General features: G+C 39.2%; 11 non-coding genes across 11 annotated transcripts; all 11 read left to right on the top strand.

Annotated features, from left to right (window-relative positions):
* Positions 1-205: 205 nt before the first annotated feature.
* TRNAL-CAG (transfer RNA leucine (anticodon CAG)) lies at positions 206-288 on the top strand. The gene has a single exon. It is a non-coding gene; the product is annotated as a tRNA-Leu (tRNA).
* Positions 289-947: 659 nt separating this feature from the next.
* Positions 948-1,030, top strand: TRNAL-CAG (transfer RNA leucine (anticodon CAG)). The gene has a single exon. It is a non-coding gene; the product is annotated as a tRNA-Leu (tRNA).
* Positions 1,031-2,153: 1,123 nt separating this feature from the next.
* Positions 2,154-2,236, top strand: TRNAL-CAG (transfer RNA leucine (anticodon CAG)). The gene has a single exon. It is a non-coding gene; the product is annotated as a tRNA-Leu (tRNA).
* A 1,120-nt stretch (positions 2,237-3,356) lies between these two features.
* TRNAL-CAG (transfer RNA leucine (anticodon CAG)) lies at positions 3,357-3,439 on the top strand. Its single transcript has one exon. It is a non-coding gene; the product is annotated as a tRNA-Leu (tRNA).
* Positions 3,440-4,559: 1,120 nt separating this feature from the next.
* On the top strand, positions 4,560-4,642 carry TRNAL-CAG (transfer RNA leucine (anticodon CAG)). The gene has a single exon. It is a non-coding gene; the product is annotated as a tRNA-Leu (tRNA).
* A 378-nt stretch (positions 4,643-5,020) lies between these two features.
* Positions 5,021-5,103, top strand: TRNAL-CAG (transfer RNA leucine (anticodon CAG)). The gene has a single exon. It is a non-coding gene; the product is annotated as a tRNA-Leu (tRNA).
* A 1,728-nt stretch (positions 5,104-6,831) lies between these two features.
* TRNAL-CAG (transfer RNA leucine (anticodon CAG)) lies at positions 6,832-6,914 on the top strand. The gene has a single exon. It is a non-coding gene; the product is annotated as a tRNA-Leu (tRNA).
* Positions 6,915-7,294: 380 nt separating this feature from the next.
* TRNAL-CAG (transfer RNA leucine (anticodon CAG)) lies at positions 7,295-7,377 on the top strand. Its single transcript has one exon. It is a non-coding gene; the product is annotated as a tRNA-Leu (tRNA).
* A 660-nt stretch (positions 7,378-8,037) lies between these two features.
* On the top strand, positions 8,038-8,120 carry TRNAL-CAG (transfer RNA leucine (anticodon CAG)). The gene has a single exon. It is a non-coding gene; the product is annotated as a tRNA-Leu (tRNA).
* A 380-nt stretch (positions 8,121-8,500) lies between these two features.
* TRNAL-CAG (transfer RNA leucine (anticodon CAG)) lies at positions 8,501-8,583 on the top strand. Its single transcript has one exon. It is a non-coding gene; the product is annotated as a tRNA-Leu (tRNA).
* Positions 8,584-9,244: 661 nt separating this feature from the next.
* TRNAL-CAG (transfer RNA leucine (anticodon CAG)) lies at positions 9,245-9,327 on the top strand. Its single transcript has one exon. It is a non-coding gene; the product is annotated as a tRNA-Leu (tRNA).
* Positions 9,328-15,837: the final 6,510 nt, after the last annotated feature.

Below are 15,837 nucleotides of genomic sequence, written 5' to 3'. Positions count from 1 at the left end.
TCTCTGTCAAAATAGGGTCCTGAAACCTACCAAAGAGATCAATGTCATGTTCTTTGTATTGGTCATGAACATAAACCCCACTTGGGTACATTAAAATAGGATCCAATCAATCCCATAAGCTAAACAAAGTAGCCAGTTTGTGCAAGATTCACAAATTTAACTTCATAATATAAAAAAATTCTTAAAAAGAGTAAGATAGGTATATGTCAGGAAGGCCGAGTGGTCTATGGCGCTGCGTTCAGGTCGCAGTCTCCTCTGGAGGCGTGGGTTCAAATCCCACTTCTGACATAGTTCTTCCTTTCTTTATTGGTTCTACTATTTCCTCTTCCTTGTTGCATGAGAAGAGAATGACTTAAGAATCAGATTAACACCCACTGCAAAACTCTGTTTCAATTTCCACCATTTAAAAATGCATCAATCCATTATTTTTTATATAGCAAGAAAATAGCACACTATTCTTTGTACAAATAAGGGCTTGAAACCTACCACTGAAATCAATATCATGCTTTTTGTATTGTCTGCTCCATACTTCTTGATTTATATTTTGCTAAATAAAATACCTCCCAAATTAAGAATTTGGGAGGCATTTTTCAAACTGAAGAAAGCTGCTCTTCTAAGCCATTGGTCATGAAAATAAACCCCACTTGGGTTCATCATAATAGAATCCAATGAATCCCACAAGCTAATGGAAGTAGCCAGTTTGTGCAATCTTCACAAATTTTACTCAACAGTGAGTGAAAATGCATCAGCAAACAAACTCTGGGCATTTGAATTCTAATCCTCAAAAGAAAAAATAAATCCTACTTTATACATTAGAACAACTTTCAAAATGAATGGAAAAGCAATTGATACAGTCTTTAAATCAATAGTTTCTACAATATGACCATTGTATCGTTAGAGAGGGGATTTCGTACTATATCCCTTTTTAAAAAAATAGTGTGATATATGTCAGGATGGCCGAGCGGTCTATGGCGCTGCGTTCAGGTCGCAGTCTCCTCTGGAGGCGTGGGTTCAAATCCCACTTCTGACAGGACTCTTTCTTTTCTTATTTGTTCTTCAATTCTTCTTCCTTGTTGCATGAAAAAAGAATGACTTATGAATTAGATGAACACACTCTGCAAAATTCTGTTTCCAATTCCACCATGTAAAAAAATGTATTAATCAATCCACAATTTTGCTATGTATCAAGAAAATATCACACTGTTTTCTCTGTCAAAATAGGGGCCTGAAACCTTCCAAAGAAATCAATGTTATGTTCTTTGTATTGGTAATGAACATAAACCCCACTTGGGTACATTAAAATAGGATCCAATCAATCCCATAAGCTAAACAAAGTAGCCAGTTTGTGCAAGATTCACAAATTTCACTTCATAATATTAAATTTTTCTTAAAAATTGTGCGATAGGTATATGTCAGGATGGCCGAGTGGTCTATGGCGCGGCGTTCAGGTTGCAGTCTCCTCTGGAGGCGTGAGTTCAAATCCTACTTCTGACATAGTCCTTACTTTCTTTATTGGTTCTACTATATTCTCTTCCTTGTTGCATGAGAAGAGAATGACTTAATAATCAGATTAACACCCAATGCAAAACTCTGTTTCAATTTACACCATTCAAAAAGGCATCAATCCATTATATTTTATATAGCAAGAAAATAGCACACTATTCTTTGTACAAATAAGGGCTTGAAACCTACCACTGACATCAATATCATGCTTTTTGTATTATCTGCTCCATACTTCTTGATTTATATTTCGCTAAATAAAATACCTCCCAAATTAAGAATTTGGGAGGCATTTTTCTAACTTAAGAAAACTGCTCTTCTAAGCCATTGGTCATGAAAATAAACCCCACTTGGGTTCATTATAATAGAATCCAATGAATCCCACAAGCTAAATGAAGTAGCCAGTTTGTGCAATCTTCACAAATTTTACTCAACAGTGAGTGAAAATGCATCAGCAAACAAACTCTGGGCATTTGAATTCTAATCCTCAAAAGAGAAAATAAATCCTACTTTATACATTAGAACCACTTTCAAAATGAATGGAAAAGCAGTTGATACAGTCTTTCAATCAATAATTTCTACAATATGACCATTGTATCGTTAGAGAGGGGATTTCGTACTATATCACTTTTTAAAAAGTTAGTGTGATATATGTCATGATGGCCGAGCGGTCTAAGGTGCTGCGTTCAGGTCGCAGTCTCCTCTGGAGGTGTGGGTTCAAATCCCGCTTCTGACATGACTCTTTCTTTTCTTATTTGTTCTTCAATTCTTCTTCCTTGTTGCATGAAAAAAGAATGACTTAAGAATTAGATGAACACTCTCTGCAAAATTCTGTTTCCAATTCCACCATGTAAAAAATGTATCAATCAATCCACAATTTTGCTATGTATCAAGAAAAGATCACACTGTTTTCTGTCAAAATAGGGGCCTGAAACCTTCCAAAGAAATCAATGTTATGTTCTTTGTATTGGTAATGAACATAAACCCCACTTGGGTACATTAAAATAGGATCCAATCAATCCCATAAGCTAAACAAAGTAGCCAGTTTGTGCAAGATTCACAATTTTCACTTCATAATATAAATTTTTTCTTAAAAAATAGTGCGATAGTATATGTCAGGATGGCCGAGTGGTCTATGGCGCGGCGTTCAGGTTGCAGTCTCCTCTGGAGGCGTGAGTTCAAATCCTACTTCTGACATAGTCCTTACTTTCTTTATTGGTTCTACTATATTCTCTTCCTTGTTGCATGAGAAGAGAATGACTTAATAATCAGATTAACACCCAATGCAAAACTCTGTTTCAATTTACACCATTCAAAAAGGCATCAATCCATTATATTTTATATAGCAAGAAAATAGCACACTATTCTTTGTACAAATAAGGGCTTGAAACCTACCACTGACATCAATATCATGCTTTTTGTATTATCTGCTCCATACTTCTTGATTTATATTTCGCTAAATAAAATACCTCCCAAATTAAGAATTTGGGAGGCATTTTTCTAACTTAAGAAAACTGCTCTTCTAAGCCATTGGTCATGAAAATAAACCCCACTTGGGTTCATTATAATAGAATCCAATGAATCCCACAAGCTAAATGAAGTAGCCAGTTTGTGCAATCTTCACAAATTTTACTCAACAGTGAGTGAAAATGCATCAGCAAACAAACTCTGGGCATTTGAATTCTAATCCTCAAAAGAGAAAATAAATCCTACTTTATACATTAGAACCACTTTCAAAATGAATGGAAAAGCAGTTGATACAGTCTTTCAATCAATAATTTCTACAATATGACCATTGTATCGTTAGAGAGGGGATTTCGTACTATATCACTTTTTAAAAAGTTAGTGTGATATATGTCAGGATGGCCGAGCGGTCTAAGGTGCTGCGTTCAGGTCGCAGTCTCCTCTGGAGGTGTGGGTTCAAATCCCGCTTCTGACATGACTCTTTCTTTTCTTATTTGTTCTTCAATTCTTCTTCCTTGTTGCATGAAAAAAGAATGACTTAAGAATTAGATGAACACTCTCTGCAAAATTCTGTTTCCAATTCCACCATGTAAAAAATGTATCAATCAATCCACAATTTTGCTATGTATCAAGAAAAGATCACACTGTTTTCTGTCAAAATAGGAGCCTGAAACCTACCAAAGAGATCAATGTCATGTTCTTTGTATTGGTCATGAACATAAACCCCACTTGGGTACATTAAAATAGGATCCAATCAATCCCATAAGCTAAACAAAGTAGCCAGTTTGTGCAAGATTCACAAATTTCACTTCATAATATTAAATTTTTCTTAAAAATTGTGCGATAGGTATATGTCAGGATGGCCGAGTGGTCTATGGCGCGGCGTTCAGGTTGCAGTCTCCTCTGGAGGCGTTAGTTCAAATCCTACTTCTGACATAGTCCTTACTTTCTTTATTGGTTCTACTATATTCTCTTCCTTGTTGCATGAGAAGAGAATGACTTAATAATCAGATTAACACCCAATGCAAAACTCTGTTTCAATTTACACCATTCAAAAAGGCATCAATCCATTATATTTTATATAGCAAGAAAATAGCACACTATTCTTTGTACAAATAAGGGCTTGAAACCTACCACTGACATCAATATCATGCTTTTTGTATTATCTGCTCCATACTTCTTGATTTATATTTCGCTAAATAAAATACCTCCCAAATTAAGAATTTGGGAGGCATTTTTCTAACTTAAGAAAACTGCTCTTCTAAGCCATTGGTCATGAAAATAAACCCCACTTGGGTTCATTATAATAGAATCCAATGAATCCCACAAGCTAAATGAAGTAGCCAGTTTGTGCAATCTTCACAAATTTTACTCAACAGTGAGTGAAAATGCATCAGCAAACAAACTCTGGGCATTTGAATTCTAATCCTCAAAAGAGAAAATAAATCCTACTTTATACATTAGAACCACTTTCAAAATGAATGGAAAAGCAGTTGATACAGTCTTTCAATCAATAATTTCTACAATATGACCATTGTATCGTTAGAGAGGGGATTTCGTACTATATCACTTTTTAAAAAGTTAGTGTGATATATGTCAGGATGGCCGAGCGGTCTAAGGTGCTGCGTTCAGGTCGCAGTCTCCTCTGGAGGTGTGGGTTCAAATCCCGCTTCTGACATGACTCTTTCTTTTCTTATTTGTTCTTCAATTCTTCTTCCTTGTTGCATGAAAAAAGAATGACTTAAGAATTAGATGAACACTCTCTGCAAAATTCTGTTTCCAATTCCACCATGTAAAAAATGTATCAATCAATCCACAATTTTGCTATGTATCAAGAAAAGATCACACTGTTTTCTGTCAAAATAGGGGCCTGAAACCTACCAAAGAGATCAATGTCATGTTCTTTGTATTGGTCATGAACATAAACCCCACTTGGGTACATTAAAATAGGATCCAATCAATCCCATAAGCTAAACAAAGTAGCCAGTTTGTGCAAGATTCACAAATTTCACTTCATAATATTAAATTTTTCTTAAAAATTGTGCGATAGGTATATGTCAGGATGGCCGAGTGGTCTATGGCGCTGCATTCAGGTCGCAGTCTCCTCTGGAGGCGTGGGTTCAAATCCCACTTCTGACATTGTTCTACCTTTCTTTATTGGTTCTACTATTTCCTCTTCCTTGTTGCATGAGAAGAGAATGACTTAAGATTCAGATTAACACCCACTGCAAAACTCTGTTTCATTTTCCACCATTCAAAAATGCATCAATCCATTATGTTTTTATATAGAAAGAAAATAGCACACTATTCTTTGTACAAAAAGGGCTTGAAAGCTACCACTGACATCAATATCATGCTTTTTGTATTGTCTGCTTCATACTTCTTGATTTATATTTTGCTAAATAAAATACCTCCCAAATTAAGAATTTGGGAGGCATTTTTCTAACTTAAGAAAACTGCTCTTCTAAGCCATTGGTCATGAAAATAAACCCCACTTGGGTTCATTATAATAGAATCCAATGAATCCCACAAGCTAAAGGAAGTAGCCAGTTTGTGCAATCTTCACAAATTTTACTCAACAGTGAGTGAAAATGCATCAGCAAACAAACTCTGGGCATTTGAATTCAAATCCTCAAAAGAGAAAATAAATCCTACTTTATACATTAGAACCACTTTCAAAATGAATGGAAAAGCAATTGATACAGTCTTTAAATCAATAGTTTCTACAATATGACCATTGTATCGTTGGAGAGGGGATTTCGTACTATATCACTTTTTAAAAAGTTAGTGTGATATATGTCCGGATGGCCGTGCGGTCTGAGGCGCTGCGTTCATGTCGCAGTCTCCTCTGGAGGCGTGGGCTCAAATCCCACTTCTGACATGACTCTTTCTTTTCTTATTTGTTCTTCAATTATTCTTCCTTGTTGCATGAAAAAAGAATGACTTAAGAATTAGATGAACACTCTCTGCAAAATTCTGTTTCCAATTCCACCATGTAAAAAATGTATCAATCAATCAATCCACAAAATAGGATCCAATCATTCCCATAACCTAAACAAAGTAGCCAGTTTGTGCAAGATTCACAAATTTCACTTCATAATATTAAATTTTTCTTAAAAATAGTGCAATAGTTATATGTCAGGATGGCCGAGTGGTCTTTGGTCGCAGTCTCCTCTGGAGGCGTGGGTTCAAATCCCACTTCTGACATAGTTCTTCCTTTCTTTATTGGTTCTACTATTTCCTTTTCCTTTTTGCATGAGAAGAGAATGATTTAAGAATCAGATTAACACCCACTGCAAAACTCTGTTTCAATTTCCACCATTCAAAAAGGCATCAATCCATTATATTTTTATATAGCAAGAAAATAGCACACTATTCTTTGTACAAATAAGGGCTTGAAACCTACCACTGACATCAATATCATGCTTTTTGTATTATCTGCTCCATACTTCTTGATTTATATTTCGCTAAATAAAATACCTCCCAAATTAAGAATTTGGGAGGCATTTTTCTAACTTAAGAAAACTGCTCTTCTAAGCCATTGGTCATGAAAATAAACCCCACTTGGGTTCATTATAATAGAATCCAATGAATCCCACAAGCTAAAGGAAGTAGCCAGTTTGTGCAATCTTCACAAATTTTACTCAACAGTGAGTGAAAATGCATCAGCAAACAAACTCTGGGCATTTGAATTCTAATCCTCAAAAGAGAAAATAAATCCTACTTTATACATTAGAACCACTTTCAAAATGAATGGAAAAGCAGTTGATACAGTCTTTAAATCAATAGTTTCTACAATATGACCATTGTATCGTTAGAGAGGGGATTTCGTACTATATCACTTTTTAAACAGTTAGTGTGATATATATCAGGATGGCCGAGCGGTCTAAGGCGCTGCGTTCAGGTCGCAGTCTCCTCTGGAGGCGTGGGTTCAAATCCCACTTCTGACATGACTCTTACTTTTCTTATTTGTTCTTCAATTCTTCTTCCTTGTTGCATGAAAAAATAATGACTTAAGAGTTAGATGAACACTCTCTGCAAAATTCGATTTCCAATTCCACCATGTAAAAAATGTATCAATCAATCCACAATTTTGCTATGTATCAAGAAAAGATCACACTGTTTTCTCTGTCAAAATAGGGGCCTGAAACCTACCAAAGAGATCAATGTCATGTTCTTTGTATTGGTCATGAACATAAACCCCACTTGGGTACATTAAAATAGGATCCAATCAATCCCATAAGCTAAACAAAGTAGCCAGTTTGTGCAAGATTCACAAATTTCACTTCATAATATTAAATTTTTCTTAAAAATTGTGCGATAGGTATATGTCAGGATGGCCGAGTGGTCTATGGCGCTGCATTCAGGTCGCAGTCTCCTCTGGAGGCGTGGGTTCAAATCCCACTTCTGACATTGTTCTACCTTTCTTTATTGGTTCTACTATTTCCTCTTCCTTGTTGCATGAGAAGAGAATGACTTAAGATTCAGATTAACACCCACTGCAAAACTCTGTTTCATTTTCCACCATTCAAAAATGCATCAATCCATTATGTTTTTATATAGAAAGAAAATAGCACACTATTCTTTGTACAAAAAAGGGCTTGAAAGCTACCACTGACATCAATATCATGCTTTTTGTATTGTCTGCTTCATACTTCTTGATTTATATTTTGCTAAATAAAATACCTCCCAAATTAAGAATTTGGGAGGCATTTTTCTAACTTAAGAAAACTGCTCTTCTAAGCCATTGGTCATGAAAATAAACCCCACTTGGGTTCATTATAATAGAATCCAATGAATCCCACAAGCTAAAGGAAGTAGCCAGTTTGTGCAATCTTCACAAATTTTACTCAACAGTGAGTGAAAATGCATCAGCAAACAAACTCTGGGCATTTGAATTCTAATCCTCAAAAGAGAAAATAAATCCTACTTTATACATTAGAACCACTTTCAAAATGAATGGAAAAGCAGTTGATACAGTCTTTAAATCAATAGTTTCTACAATATGACCATTGTATCGTTAGAGAGGGGATTTCGTACTATATCACTTTTTAAACAGTTAGTGTGATATATATCAGGATGGCCGAGCGGTCTAAGGCGCTGCGTTCAGGTCGCAGTCTCCTCTGGAGGCGTGGGTTCAAATCCCGCTTCTGACATGACTCTTACTTTTCTTATTTGTTCTTCAATTCTTCTTCCTTGTTGCATGAAAAAATAATGACTTAAGAGTTAGATGAACACTCTCTGCAAAATTCGATTTCCAATTCCACCATGTAAAAAATGTATCAATCAATCCACAATTTTGCTATGTATCAAGAAAAGATCACACTGTTTTCTCTGTCAAAATAGGGGCCTGAAACCTACCAAAGAGATCAATGTCATGTTCTTTGTATTGGTCATGAACATAAACCCCACTTGGGTACATTAAAATAGGATCCAATCAATCCCATAAGCTAAACAAAGTAGCCAGTTTGTGCAAGATTCACAAATTTCACTTCATAATATTAAATTTTTCTTAAAAATAGTGCGATAGCTATATGTCAGGATGGCCGAGTGGTCTATGGCGCTGCGTTCAGGTCGCAGTCTCCTCTGGAGGCGTGGGTTCAAATCCCACTTCTGACATAGTTCTTCCTTTCTTTATTGGTTCTACTATTTCCTCTTCCTTGTTGCATGAGAAGAGAATGACTTAAGAATCAGATTAACACCCACTGCAAAACTCTGTTTCAATTTCCACCATTCAAAAATGCATCAATCCATTATGTTTTTATATAGAAAGAAAATAGCACACTATTCTTTGTACAAATAAGGGCTTGAAAGCTACCACTGACATCAATATCATGCTTTTTGTATTGTCTGCTTCATACTTCTTGATTTATATTTTGCTAAATAAAATACCTCCCAAATTAAGAATTTGGGAGGCCTTTTTCTAACTTAAGAAAACTGCTCTTCTAAGCCATTGGTCATGAAAATAAACCCCACTTGGGTTCATTATAATAGAATCCTAATGAATCCCACAAGCTAAAGGAAGTAGCCAGTTTGTGCAATCTTCACAAATTTTACTCAACAGTGAGTGAAAATGCATCAGCAAACAAACTCTGGGCATTTGAATTCTAATCCTCAAAAGAGAAAATAAATCCTACTTTATACATTAGAACCACTTTCAAAATGAATGGAAAAGCAATTGATACAGTCTTTAAATCAATAGTTTCTACAATATGACCATTGTATCGTTAGAGAGGGGATTTCGTACTATATGACTTTTTAAAAAGTTAGTGAGATATATGTCAGGATGGCCGAGCGGTCTAAGGCGCTGCGTTCAGGTCGCAGTCTCCTCTGGAGGCGTGGGTTCAAATCCCACTTCTGACATGACTATTTCTTTTCTTATTTGTTCTTCAATTCTTCTTCCTTGTTGCATGAAAAAAGAATGACTTAAGAATTAGATGAACACTCTCTGCAAAATTCTGTTTCCAATTCCACCATGTAAAAAATGTATCAATCAATCCACAATTTTGCTATGTATCAAGAAAAGATCACACTGTTTTCTCTGTCAAAATAGGGGTCTGAAACCTACCAAAGAGATCAATGTCATGTTCTTTGTATTGGTCATGAACATAAACCCCACTTGGGTACATTAAAATAGGATCCAATCAATCCCATAAGCTAAACAAAGTAGCCAGTTTGTGCAAGATTCACAAATTTCACTTCATAATATTAAATTTTTATTAAAAATAGTGCGATAGGTATATGTCAGGATGGCCGAGTGGTCTATGGCGCTGCGTTTAGGTCGCAGTTTCCTCTGGAGGCGTGGGTTAAATCCCACTTCTGACATAGTTCTTCCTTTCTTTATTGGTTCTACTATTTCCTCTTCCTTGTTGCATGAGAAGAGAATGACTTAAGAATCAGATTAACACCCACTGCAAAACTCTGTTTCAATTTCCACCATTCAAAAATGCATCAATCCATTATGTTTTTATATAGAAAGAAAATAGCACACTATTCTTTGTACAAAAAAGGGCTTGAAAGCTACCACTGACATCAATATCATGCTTTTTGTATTGTCTGCTCCATACTTCTTGATTTATATTTTGCTAAATAAAATACCTCCCGCTAATTCACGGGGGTGTGGCCACGGCGGTGCAGACGTGAGGTAGCGTGCTCTCTCCTCCCTATGCCTACCTGCATGATTCTTTGAGCTCTGTCCCTCGTTTGCAGCCCGGAATTCGTGCCGGATCTGACTGCAGCTGCCCGGGGCAAATTGGCGTCCCTTGGCGAGAGGAAGTTCCTGCTCTGCGTCCGGAGTGTTTGCTGGACGATTGGGCAGGTCTGAAGCCATACTGGACCCGCTGGCGTGGTGCGGGCAGCGGTGACTCGTTGTGTGTAGCGCTTCCGGGAGCATCATCTGTTTGCCGTCATCAACCTCCGACCACTGTGGAACGCGTGCACGCGGCTGACGCAACTTGGCTGGCGGCGTCCATCGGAGCAGCTCTGCAACAGGGAAGATCAGTATCTGGCCAGCTGGGACTTTTGGCTGGCAGCCAGTGATCTCGACCGACGGGAAGGTACGGTCAGTACAAATCCCTCTAACATCCCTGCTGCGTTTGCCTATACCGGGCTGCCTGTGAGAGAGGCAGCTGATTAAGAGCAGGCTGCTGCACCTCTATTGGGACATACAGGACCATTTCTAAATCCTACATGCTTGTAAAGTACAGAATAATAGTGGATGTGTGTATTCTGACTAGCGGTAAGACCTCACCCTGTCCAGTGCGTCTATAATAAGGGGTTTATTCAGTTGGCTCTGGAAGGTTGCAGAGTCATACTCCTACAGCACAGAGTGGGCAGTTGCTCGCTATTTGGGACATATAGGAACATTCCCAGCTTTCACACCCCTGTGAAGGGCAGGATTATACCAGTTGCGTGCATTGTGACTTTTTTTTTTTTTTTTTTTCTCCAGTTGGCTTCAGAAGGTTGTAGCTGTCTACTTCTATTGCTCATATAAGTATTATGGGTAAAACAGGCCAGAACACGGCCGCAGCCAGACTTGAAAAATATGCCCGTACACAGTCTCAGCTTGGGAGCAGTTCCCAGTCCACTACTCCCGCAACTACCCCAGTAAAGGGTGGTAATCCCCAACCAGAAACGGATGTTACTTTGCAGCAAGTGTTGGAGGCTGTAAATAAGTGTGAGTCCCGCTTACTGGAACAAATGGGTAAAGTACAGTCGGACATTTCATTATTAAGAAATGATGCGCAGAAAATAAGAGAAAGGGTGTCCGAAGCCGAGAACCGCATATCGTTATTGGAGGACTGTGTTACCCCACTTAATGTACAGGTTAAAACAATGGCATCTAATGTTGTAGAGCTGCGTCAAAAGCTCACGGATATGGAAGGGAGGCTCAGACGCAACAATGTTCGGTTCTTGGGCTTTGATGAACGTGTGGAGGGTAGGGAGCCTGAAAATTTTTTGGAAGAGTGGATAATACAATCATTTGGTAGAGAAGGCTTCTCTACCCAGTTCGCTATCGAACGGGCGCACCGAATCCCAGGGTGGCCACCTGTGCCGGGGGCCCCGTTTTGAACCATGATTGCTAAATTCCTGCACTTCAAAGATCATGATGCCTTGTTGCGGCTGGCTAGGGATAAAGAGGACTTAACACATAATGGGAAAAAAATAGCCACCTTTCCGGACTTTCCTATTGAGGTCCAGCGAGACCGCGCAAAATTCAAAGATGTGAAAACGCGGCTGCGGGGTTTGGGTTTGAAATACTCAATGATGTACCCGTCCAACTTGAGGATAGTGGCGGATGGGTCAACAAAATTCTTTTCTTCGCCTAGCGATGTGGCCTATTGGCTGTACAGTTCCTATCCAGGGAAGAGACAAGTGCTTGCTAATTAGTCTTGGACTAACATACTCGGGTGTCGCTTTCAGACCAGAAATTATGTATTTTGATTGGTTGGGCTAATGACGAGTGTGTGATTGGCTCATAGAAATTTGAATATACCTAATACAGTGTTTTTTGCAGGTGGGGCATGGGGAGGGGGGGTCAGTTCTCTCCAGTGGCTTATTAGTTAATTGCCCCTAGAGAAGGGTTGTTTTGGGGAGGGGGGGTGGGGATATAGGGACGAAGGTATGCCTAGGGGTTATGGGTATACAGGGTGGGGGTGGGGGGAGGGGTGTGTTATTTGTAATGTTATATATGTTTGTTTGTGTTTTCTCTGGTCACAATTTGCTCAATTTGGAATGGCGGAACAAGCTGCAATAGGTTTCTTTCTTTGTACCCAATTTAGTTGCTTTAAGTCAACATGGGAGTTCGTATTTTGAGCTGGAATGTGAGGGGCCTGAATGAGAGAATAAAATGGGCTCTGGTGTTAAAACAATGTAAAAATTATGAAGCAGATATAATCTGCCTTCAAGAAACCCATCTGGTTGGGGATAAATTACATTCGTTAAAACGACCCTGGCTGGGTACCCTCTACCATGCCCCTTTCTCGTCCATGTCCAGAGGGGTCTCGATTTTGATCAAAAAAGCCTTGGCTTTTATACCGGGAGTTTGTAAGATAGATCCCTTGGGCAGGTATATATTCTTAGAGTGCCGTATCAATCAGACAAGGATGTGCATTCTGGCAGTGTATATACCCCCACCGTTCTCCTATGATATTATCAAGGAAGCCGTAGAGTTCTCGGCGAACTACCCAGATAGTCAGGTAATATGTTTAGGGGACTTTAATAAGGTTCTGGATTCCCGACTAGACCGTTGGAAATCACCCCAGGGGACAGTTAATGAAGGTAATAAGTTCCATGACTTTATTAGAGAAATAGGATGGTGGGACCCTTGGCGTCTAAAATATCCAGATCGCAAGCAATACTCATGTTATTCAGCTACCTATAAGGTATTTTCTAGAATAGACTTAATTCTTGTGTCTGATAGTCTCCTTAATAAGGTTGCTCTGATTGAGTATAAATCGCGAGGAATCTCAGACCACTCCCCCGTAATTATCCAGTTAGAACTAACAAAGGAGGAGGGGTTCAAGTACTGGAAACTGCAGCCATATTGGCTGGCCCAACTAGGGGAGCAGGAGGAGTTGGAAGCAGCAATAGAGGAGTTTTTTAATGAGAACCGCGGCTCTGTTCAAGGCACGATGGTGTGGGACACTTTTAAGGCCTTCGTTAGAGGGATTCTAATTAAAAAGATTGCGTTTATAAAGAAAGGACATCGGATTAGGGCTACTGAACTAGAAAGCAGGGTAGCTAATTTTGAGACAATATTTGTGAAGAGCGGCTTGGATGCAGATAGGAATGCCTGGCTTGTAGCCCAAAAAGAATGGCAGGACTATATGCAAGAGGTTACAAGTCGTAGATTAATTTCCGGTGATCATCGCAGATATGCCAGTGCAGATAGGGCTGGGAAGTGGCTAGCCCTTCTGGCCAAACAGGATAGCCCTCCCAATATTATTCCTAATATAAGGGTGGAATCAGGCGAACTGGAGTGTGACACACCCAAGATAGTTTCGGAGTTTGTCTCATATTTTAGCAATATATACCAATCCCAGCTGGCTAAGAATAAAGAAGAGATTGCTGAATATTTGAAGGCATCTGCACTGCCTCAAATACCCTCAGAATTTAGAGAGCTTCTAGATTCCCCATTTAGTTTAGAGGAGGTTGTGGCAGCTATTAAGGCCTTGCCAACCAATAAAGCTCCGGGGTTGGATGGGCTCCCAGGCGAATTTTACCAAAAATATGTAAAAACCCTGGCCCCTTCTCTTTTGGTGTTGTTTCAGGAGATGGTGGAAGAAGGAAACTTTCCTCCGTCAATGTCAGCAGCCTCAATAGCAATGATCCCCAAAGCTGGAAAGGATCCTTCTCAGGTGGAGTCATACCGACCGATCTCAATAATGACAACTGATGCAAAAATCTTTGCTAAAGTATTAGCTAACCGTTTGGGAACGGTGCTTGACCATATCGTGCACCCTGACCAAACGGGTTTTAGGGCAGGTATGTCAACTGCAATCAACCTGAGGAGGGTCCTCTCGTATATCCAAAATGTTAATTATAGGAAAGGTAGGGCTGCGTTGGCATCTTTTGATGCCAACAAAGCCTTTGATTCAATAGAGTGGGAATATCTTTGGGGGGTTCTCAAGGCTTTTGGATTTGGGGAGAGCTTTCTCAACTGGATAACACTAATGTATCAGAAACCAGTGGCTAGGATCTCAATCAATGGGTATATATCATCCTCTTTCCCGCTTGCAAGGGGTACTCGACAGGGGTGTCCATTGTCACCGCTATTATTCGCGGTGGCAGTGGAACCCCTTGCGTGCATATTGAGAGAAAAACTCAGGGATCGTATAACCGACTCTGGATATGGAATAAATATGGTTTCTCTGTATGCAGATGATCTGCTAGTAGGGGTGGATAAACCTGAGATAGATCTGCCAGTTATTTTGACTCAGTTGAGGGAATTTGGGGAATACTCAGGGATAAAGATTAATTGGGCAAAGTCGAATTTGATGTATTTAGGGGATAGTTCACAGACGGTGCAAACTGGGTTACCAATTTACCCGACCAACAAGTTCAGGTATTTAGGAATTTGTGTTTCGAAGGTCCCTCAAGATTATATCGGGGATAATCTTGTTCCACTTATTAAAGAAATCAAGGTTAAGTGTCGTAGGTGGGTTAAACTTCCTATTTCACAAATAGGAAGGGTTAACCTGATTAAGATGTCTGTCCTCCCGAGGCTCTTATATGTCTTCCAACATTCTCCAGTTTATATTAAAAATGAATATTTTAAGGAAATAGACAGTATTCTATCCTCCTTTATCTGGCGAAATAAACGTCCGAGGATTAAAATGGCCACATTGAGTAGAGATCGGGCCAGGGGAGGCCTGGCGTCTCCCAATATGAAGCTATATTATATGGCCGCTCAATTAGCACATGCCTGTGCATGGGTTTGGGATAATGAAATCACAGCAGAGATGGGAAAATTGATAAACTGCTTGGACCCGGATTTAACTCCTCTTCAAAGATTGTTGTCTGGTGACTTACGAAGTGGCTTGCCCCCCATTATTAAACAAACAGTTGAGATTTGGAAGTGGGTGCATAGAACTATACGGTTTGATGGTGTAGATCCAGACACGTCTATTTTTTCATTAGTAGCCCTGAAAGGAATCAAGGTACAACAGGGTGGTATAGTATGGGGAAAATATGGTTTAACCTCTATCGGTCAATTTTACCAGGAAGGTCATCTTAGAACTTTCAGTGAGCTACGAATGCAGTATAATCTTCCTAACCATATGTTTTATAGATATCTTCAGGTTAGGAGTGCGTTACAACAGTCTGAAGGATGGGGAAGGATAAATATTATTGACTCACCGTGTAAGAAATATATGAAGCAATTGTGTCCCCGTAAGAGGCTGTCCAAGTTATATAGGTACTTACTCTCCCAGGTACAGTGCGAGGATTTGGAGCAACTAAAAAGACATTGGACGGAGGATGTTCCCCAGGTGTCCCTAAGCTCCTGGAGTGAGGTATTGTCCTCTCCCAGCGGCGCTACTACCTCATTCCCTATTCAGCAGGTGCAGTTTAATATTCTGCACAGAAGCTATATAACCCCAGTGAGACTAAAGAAAGTAGAGAGCTCCTATTCTGAGATATGCCCTAAGTGCAAGGAAGGTGTGGGGACTTTCTGGCATATGCTATGGGAGTGTAGAGTTGTAAAATCCTTCTGGGATGAAATCGTTAATCTAATGGTGGATGTTGGAATCCCCCGGAACACTATCACCCCCACTAGTTTATTACTTGGGGTTTGGGAGCAAGGGGTCTACGGGGGAGAATGGAAAAAGTTAGCTTGGAACCTGTCAGCCATTGCGAAGGTTATTGTCGCCA

This window comes from Crinia signifera, chromosome 1 (assembly GCF_055691185.1).
Source record: "Crinia signifera chromosome 1, ASM5569118v1, whole genome shotgun sequence".
Taxonomy (NCBI): Eukaryota; Metazoa; Chordata; class Amphibia; order Anura; family Myobatrachidae; genus Crinia; species Crinia signifera.
This window is presented reverse-complemented; position numbering and strand designations above follow the sequence as displayed.